The sequence below is a fragment of the Calliopsis andreniformis genome, chromosome 10 (genome assembly GCF_051401765.1).
Source record: "Calliopsis andreniformis isolate RMS-2024a chromosome 10, iyCalAndr_principal, whole genome shotgun sequence".
In the NCBI taxonomy this organism is placed as follows: Eukaryota; Metazoa; Arthropoda; class Insecta; order Hymenoptera; family Andrenidae; genus Calliopsis; species Calliopsis andreniformis.
In genome coordinates, this window is record NC_135071.1 from 19,585,548 (window position 1) to 19,594,027 (window position 8,480).

Below are 8,480 nucleotides of genomic sequence, written 5' to 3' on the forward strand. Positions count from 1 at the left end.
AATAGGAATTTAGTTCAGTTTAGTTCATTACTGTGCTAAGTAATAAGTAATCGCATTTGTTTTTCGATTCTTCTGAAATACAACAAAAATGGAGTTTGTCTGACTCTGAGGCACGGATATGTCGATTGTCTTCTTGTCCATTAGATGGAAAAAGAAGGTTTGTTCTGTAATCGACATTTAGACCCAAAGTTCCATCAGTCATTTATTGTTGGTAGATGTGTACTTAAGCTGGATCTCCAGTGAAGAGATGACGAGGAACGTCTTGTTGGCTCTTGTTGCTGAAGGTTTCAATACTGACCTTTGGCAGTGTAATCAAAACAATATTAAGGTTGCGTTTCTGTCTGAAGGAAAAGAAATCTACAGGAACCTTCAGCAACAAAGAGAGACTTCTTCAGAGAAACAGAAGTTCCTTGATGCTTCAATGGAGTCGTAGCTTTAGCAATCAAAGAACAATTAGCTCTACAGTGAAACGACTGGCCACAGTAAAGTGTTAAATAGAGGCTTTCAAGGTGGCACTGTTTACAAAAGCCTGCTCTACAGGATCCTGTGTCCAAGGTGCGCCTAGACTGAAGCTGGGATTTTCTATACATTTGCGGTTATTTATACGACTGGTCCACACACACACCATAAAAATAATAAGAAAATAAACACAGTAGATCATAGGTACATATACAGACTGTCCCATAATAAGTGGGCAATAATTCAGGAACTAACTCAGCTCCTAAAAGCAATGACAAATGTTCATATAAACATATTTCTTGAAATCCTTATATATCATAACACTTCTTCAATCCTGGGTTGAACAGGCCTGGCGTCCACCAGAGATTTCAAACATCCCCAGATATCTCATTCTCTCCCTATGGCATTGCCCACTTATCACGGACCACTCTCTAGCCGCTGAGAAACATTCTGCGTGTTTGGACTTCGTGGCAACCAGCAACGACATTCGAATATAGGAAATTCCAGCTGGATTCAAGTTTACCCTCCTCTCCCCGTTTGTTCGCCTCTCTGTCTTTCTCTCTGCCTCTCCCTCCGAGAGAACGAACCGAACGCGAGAGACTGCTCGACGCAAAAGCTACTAGTCACCGTTCCTCTCGGCCGAGAGTTTCCATGTGCTCGCGAGTTCCCGCGCCCGACGCCCCTTCCTCGAGAGGGTAGCTCGCAGCTCGCGGCTCTCTCCCGCCCTCGCGATTCCCCTCGACGCTCGAAAGCTTCTAGAGCACCGTGCAGTATTTCGGCCGATGAGCAGGCTCGCGGCATAGCATACCAATCCCAGGGTGACGCGCCCCGACGCGCCCCAACGCGCCCCATCCCCATCCACCCTCTAGGTTTAAGCGAAACACGTTCTAAGCCGCGTCTTCTTAAGTGTATAGATAGTTGTAGTCGATGGAACAAGTATAGCGAGCGTCCTTAGACTCAGACTTGGACCTTTAGGAAGGTCTGAGAGAACATTTCGTATCTTAACACGTTGGCTACTTAATGATAAGGATTTTAGTGGAAATTAGCGACAAGGACCCTTTGGTACTTGGTTTTTTATTGTTTTTTTTTTTAGACACTTGTAAGGAGTAAGCGTGAAGTGTTCTTGGAGCTCAGGATTTAACAATAATTGTATTGGTTTTAGAAATAAACAATAGATTGGATTTCATAATGCTCGGATGAAGATGGATTTAGAATTATGTCTTGATTCAACGCCTTCGCTGCCATTTGAAACGACGTAGAGTTCTAGAAATGCCATCCGCACAGCTGGCATTGATTTAACATAGATCTAACACGCGATAGTGCGTGGTCGGCTACTTGAGGAAGAGCCTCATCGCGCGCTGGCGCGTGATCGGCAGCGAAGGTATACTTTCTGTCTGCTTTTAATTTTATAGCTTCTCTTTAATATTTTTTTTATTAAATTATTATTTAATGTTTTTTTTTAAATAGCTAAGTTGAGGATTAGTATTCCATCTACTGGAATAATGGAATTTATTTTGTTTTTAGTAAAAATCCTGCAGCAGTCAACGTGTTAAGTTTGAAACAGCCTGTATACCAGTTTCATCAATGACGTGTACATAAAGCACGAGCCTATTCCGTGTCGAAGATGTGGAACGAAGTCTTTCGCGCGAGGATTATTATTTAATCGATGCACGATGAAAATCTGCCACTCACACGAATGCTTGTAGCGAGAAAATTTCGCTCCACGCTGTCGATGTTACCGTTTCGATTTCTAGCGCGAGATAAACACGACGCGTTGTCGATTGTATATAAATATGCGTGGACTTGGTCCAATAATGCGACTCGAGACAAAATGTCTCTTTTATTCATATACAGGGTGTTCAATAATAGAACAGGCGTCAGAAATTTTAAAGAATGATTCTATAAGCTAAAATAAGACGAAAATTAAAAATGACGAAATTACGTTTAAGGCTTCCTTTCTGAGTTATTAATTCTGAAAATACACCTAAAGTGCGCGAGAATTGTGTCTCACTAGGGGCTTATTCTACTGCTGAGTAGATACTAGATTTCACTGCGTTAGTCAGACGCAGCGAGGCTAGTAGAATGAGTCTTCATGTCAGACATACTTCACAGTCTATTTTAGGAATTTTCTCACCAACTAATTAAATGGGAACGAATCCTCACGCGTAATTTCGATGTCCATGATTTCCCCTTCTTTAATACTCATATTGAATCACTTTTTAAAATTTAAAAACACCTGTTGCCGAGCACCCTGTAGATCACTCATTTGCTGTAATAATGACTCGACTGTTATTGACTTATTAGTAGATTAGATGGAATAAGCTCATTGCCCTATTTCTCAAAAATTGATTGTACTCGAGTTACGTCGCTGCTGCAGCAAATGAGCGATATGCTTTTATCTGTTCGTCCTGTTTGCCTTCTAAACTGAGACGCCATCTAGCGTCCCCTTCGCTTCGTCCTTTTCGCGGTACTACTTTCTGCCTCCCACCCTCGATCTATCTCTACTCCTCCCGTTGCTATTCTTTTATCTTACTCACTAAAGAAACACTGTACATAGCGCGAGTATGGACACACGTGTGCACGTCACTCGAAACGTACGACGCACGTAGCCGTCGAATTTTCGCGAGAGATCGCAAATACACCGGATAGTCCAAAGCCTTAGCCAATTTTTATCGACTGTAGCGTAGAGTGTACTCTGGTACCAATCGAATACAAGCGAAATAAATGACTTATATGTTCGTAACCTTGACATTTTCATTATTTAAAAAAACCAAAACAGGAAAAATCATTTCCACAAAAATAAATGAGCAACCATATTGAAAAGCATATTAGCAACCACGAGCACATTTCAAATAACATACATATAGATACACAGATAGGTTATCTTTCATTTTCATTTCAGATCAAATTCGCGCAAGTCTGGCGCTCAAAATTATATTAAATTCTTCACTCACCGATAAACTCCTCATCCTTCGGTAGCTGCAGTCATTCCAAAGTCATCCTTCCTCTCCAGCGAAGTTTCAAAGAGCCTCTCGAAAGCTTCATTCCAACGAAACACTTTTAGATTGCTCATTTCGATTGTTTCACGCGTGTTCGCGAGAAATATGCACGATTTTCGCTACCGTCGTTAGTAAACGTTTCACCCAGCACTGAAAACGCAAATAGCGGAAACGCGGCAGAACGATTTAAAAACGACGATTTCATTGAATGGTATATGGTACCCGGCATCCTGCATGAGAGGGACCAGCAATAGCAAAGAAAGTACGAGAAAATACTGCAATGATTTCACTCGGTTTTATCACTCGCGACACGACACTGGTAACTATGGTCACTGTGGGTAATTACGACACGGAAAATTTGTTTAAATCGCGGAGAAAAATATGAGAAGGAGACGTTTGCCGCGCTCGAACGATCAAACTTTCGACGACGCTTGCGACCAGGGAAATGATGTTTCTAGTGTCGAGGTGGCGCCTCGACTGTGCTCTATCGGACTGTGCTGCAACTAAGGGGCAAAAGGGCGCCAAATTAAACACGGGACGCCATCTTTATTCGTTACAGTTGCCCTTGTGCATCAAATGACACAAATTTTATACTAATAATAATGTATGGCTTAAGTAGTATTAGAAGCAATTAGAAAATTGTATGGAGATTGAATTCTTACTGAAATAGCATTGAAGATTAAAATGAGTGTTTTTAAATTTCAAATGGAATACATGAGGTTGCGTACTCTCGAGAAAACGACTTTATGTATTTAAGAGTGAAGAATTGTTAGGTTCAGATAGATATTTGTATAGAAGAAGCACAATACAAAAGAATTATTGAAAATAAAAAGCAAATGAAAGAGAAAACTCACTATATTGAGCTAAGTCTGCTCAAGCTGGTTCAAGCGTCGTTCCCTGTTCGCAGCGGAAACACAAATGGCGTCTTTTTGCATGATCAAGCTATAGGACCAGTAGGCGGCGCTACTATCGCCATTTTCTTCAAAACTTCTTTATAATTTTCTTACTTTTCGGAGAATTATCTCAATCGAATGACTTCTATTTTTCCAATTTAGAATTTTGATTTCACGCCTAAAAAACTTGTAAACTTTTTCTATTAATATTAGAACGAAAATGAAGTGGTCACATGTTTTGAAGTTAGCCATATTGGTAGACTTGAATCGCGCGGTAGATTCAAATCAAATCCTAGCGCGCGAATTTCTTCTCCCTCACAGACAGACGAAGAAAACAATTTCATGACACGATTCGAAACTTTTATTACGACATTATAAATGCACAAAACATCTTAAAAATATGTGTGTGGGTGTGTGTACGTGTGAACGTGTATAGTCATACGACGTGTAATCGAGAGAACAACAGACTTGATTACAGCTTCGAGAACGAACGGAGCTACGCGGATTATATTTGCTAGGTTTCCAAGTATCCTGCAGCTTTTCATCTTCATTTATTTCATCAGTAATGTCAGTTTCGTATCGCAGTTAATATTCGCCAAAGTTTCGCCAACTCTTGAATCGTGTCCTCCTCAGGAAGAAGGGTACCACTCCTTGAAAAGGACACGAATTAACATCTGGACGATGGCTCATTAAAATAAAGTGGAATAGAGCCAGCAAATGTGCTCGTTGATTATTTTACCTTATAATTTCTCAATTATACTTGGTACATTGTGTTTTATTTGAGACAAATCGAATGTAAATAAAAGGAAGTACAGTGGTGCTTGCTTTGGGGTCCGAACTTTTGCTCACCTTGTACTCTACTACTATTTTTATTTATTTCTTGGAAGCCAGGTCTTGCAATGACCTGTAAGCTTCGTATCCAAGGTCAATAAAATCCTAATTTTTTTCTTCTTCTCTAATTGTTCAGATATACCTCTAAACTGAGGACACTAAAGCGTGCACCCCTGTACTTTGCTGCAGCGACTTCAACCCTAATAATACTGAGCCTCTCAACCCTGAAAAAATTAGTTCGAGATATTTGGAACATCAAACTTGAAGTCTATATAATAGTAAACAATTTCTACAGAATTTTTTTACCAAAAGGAAATATCAAATTTAATATCTTTCGAGTCGTGGGCTCTAGGAACCCCTTTATTAATATTTCCAGGATGAATCCTTAAACCATGCAGAGCTTAACGAACAAGATTGCACGTGATCGCTATCGGAAACTGCATATCAGCGGTATCGTTCTCTACCCCTTACCTTCTGAAATGGAAGTTTAACGAGTACAGTGGACAGGATGCATACAGCGAAAAAGAAGCAGGGAAGGAGGGAACTGGCGACCAACGGCCAAAGAAAGAACGAACGACAAGAAAGCAATAGGCGTGTGGAGATCGAGAGAAAAAGAAATCATAAACCGTGGCTCTGTCGCTTGGTCTCTGGTTTCTTCTTAATCTCTACGCTGGATTGTTCGTCCAGCGATCGAGCCAGGCTCTCCAGGACCCTCTGCAGGACCCACTGGAAAATCCTCGATCGCTGGACCTGGCCGTTTTGACGCTAGCCGGTAGCTGCGTTCCTCGAAATCGGCCGTGAAACATGGTCGGCGTTCTTCCGATATATGTAGCTGTCGGTTTATCGATTATGGATATCAGTGCCTTTTTACAACGAGTTTTGAATCATGTGGAGGCTAAAAGAGCGCTACGAAAGACGTCACGGCGCAGACGTGACGAGAAAAAGTACTCTGCCCAGTTTCCGCTCGAGTATGCGAAAGAGGAATCGCTAGAATGGTCACGGCAGATTCTCTTTCGAGTTTTATTCTCTCTTTCTCTTTCTTTTTTTTTTTCGTTTTTTTTCCATCGTTTTTGGTACAAAAATAGATCATGAGCGCAGATCGCGTAACCTCGAGACGGAACAGCACCCGAACCGAAAATCCTCGCTGCTCCAAAACGTGTCTGGAATGTAAACGTATAGCTAGCACGATCCAGAACCGCAAGAGGATCGAGAAGTCTAAGACTCGCTCCTCGAGGATCTATGGTATTCCATGTTTCGTAAGTCGACTCGATCGTCGAGGCCACGCGATTTCGCCCAATCGAAGAACGAGATTAGATCATCCGTTGAATAAGGGGGCGAGAACTACGTTACGATATACTCCATTTATTGGAACACCCCTAAACGAGACGTAATCAGTATAGCCGATTTGCTCCGAAACTCGCGAACTCGTGTCTTCTCATTGCTGGACAATCGGGGTGGTCGAAGGGGACAAAAGGGGAATACAACAATTGCGAACCTTCTAACCGCTGCAACTACTCTCCGCACAGTCGGTAGAATTCTAGCACGAGATCAACAGCAACGGAATAAACTATCTTGGTTGACTCGTATCGTGTCACCGAAACGCTAAACCGACGGCACGCGTACCGCGGCTATTTATATTCTATTCTTAAGCTAACAGCATTCGCTCGAGATTGAATCCAACGATATCTTTGAGCGGGGAAAGAAAAAAGTGCCAGAGTCGAGGAGAGAAAAACAATTACCATTCGTGTTTCACGAGAAGTCAGCTGGAACCCATCAGGAGCAGTGCTTCTCAGAGGACTTCTCGTGGGTCACGAGTAGTAGTCTCTGGGGAATATCGTTTCATTCCCGCGAGTATCCCCCGAGCGTCGCCAACGCTATTTCCGTTTCCGGCCATATCCCGATGTATCCCAGCCCTGTACAGACGTCCTCCGTGTTTTCCAATGTTTCAACAAGGGGGACCAGCGTAATCTCGAGTTCTCGACGTCCACCGCTGAACGTTTGTGGTCATCGCTCGACCAGTCGCTGACACCAACGCGTATAAAAAGGAAGGAGACGCTCGTCGAAGTCGAACGAGCTGGTCAGACTACATCTACGACACACTTACGCGCGTTAATCGATAATTATAATAATTAATCCTACGGTCGAGCGTCGGCGAGCAAGCCGACCGAAGAAGACAAGTTCGAGGAGGAGAACGTATCATGGGATCGAGGAATATTTCGCTTATTTCCTCTAATTTTATCCACTGTCCTCTTCTTTCTTTCTATATTCTCCCATTTAACAGCTTGCTTTTTGATCATTCTCGTCCTCGATATTAACGCGAGCCGAAACGGACTCAACGACAAGGCATATATCACTGGAGCGAGGATTTCAGGCACGAGAAGAGCTTTTAGGAAATACCGAGGCGTTGCCCTTCCATGGTTCCGAACGAACGAATAACGTAACCGGGGGAGAAACGAGGGTCACTTGTGAAGAACGCTCGTTGCCTGCAACGCGATAACTCCCTCTTACTTTTTCTTCTTTGGCTATCAAACGACAACGACGTTTCACGAATTAGTCCCGCGATAACGAAAGAACCGATTCGTGAGCCAACTAGTAATATGATTTAAACGAGAACAATGGTCGATCGAACGGGCAAATGGTCGTGCTCGTTCTTATCTCGACGGCTAGCGCGCGCCGATAATCCTTTGCCACGGTTCATATCGCTAATAAAATCTCAACTGATCGTTCGGAACGAATCGTCGAACGACTCCATTCTACGCACGTATTTCTTTGCTATCTTAGGAAGATTGAACCGACGAGAAGTGCAATGTTAACGAAACACGGATAGAAATTGAATAACGTGTAATATATGATAAATCGTAACAGTGTATGTAAGCGTATGTATACGTATCATGTATACGTATATAATGTATTCGTTCGTTCATCTAATATATATATATTATATTGTACGTGTACGTGTAACTGTGTTGCGTACGTGTATCTGTGTCTTATGTGTGGAATCTATTAGAATCATTAAAATCTACCCGAAGTAAAAGCATAACAATAAATATACGTGGAGATCGAGAACTGCAATTAGGAAATTTTTCTCGGTTTCGTCTAACCGCGGACAGAACGATTTTCCTTCGGACTGTTCTCAGCTGGTTCAGCATACTTTCCTCGACATCTTGTCATTTCAGATCCGTCTGACGAATCTAATCCCTAGGTTAACGATAACCGAGGACCTTTCTCTGTTCGCTAGTCCAAAGTTTGCCTTTCGAAGAGAGCGAAGACGGAAATTATTCTGACCGCTCCAATGTCG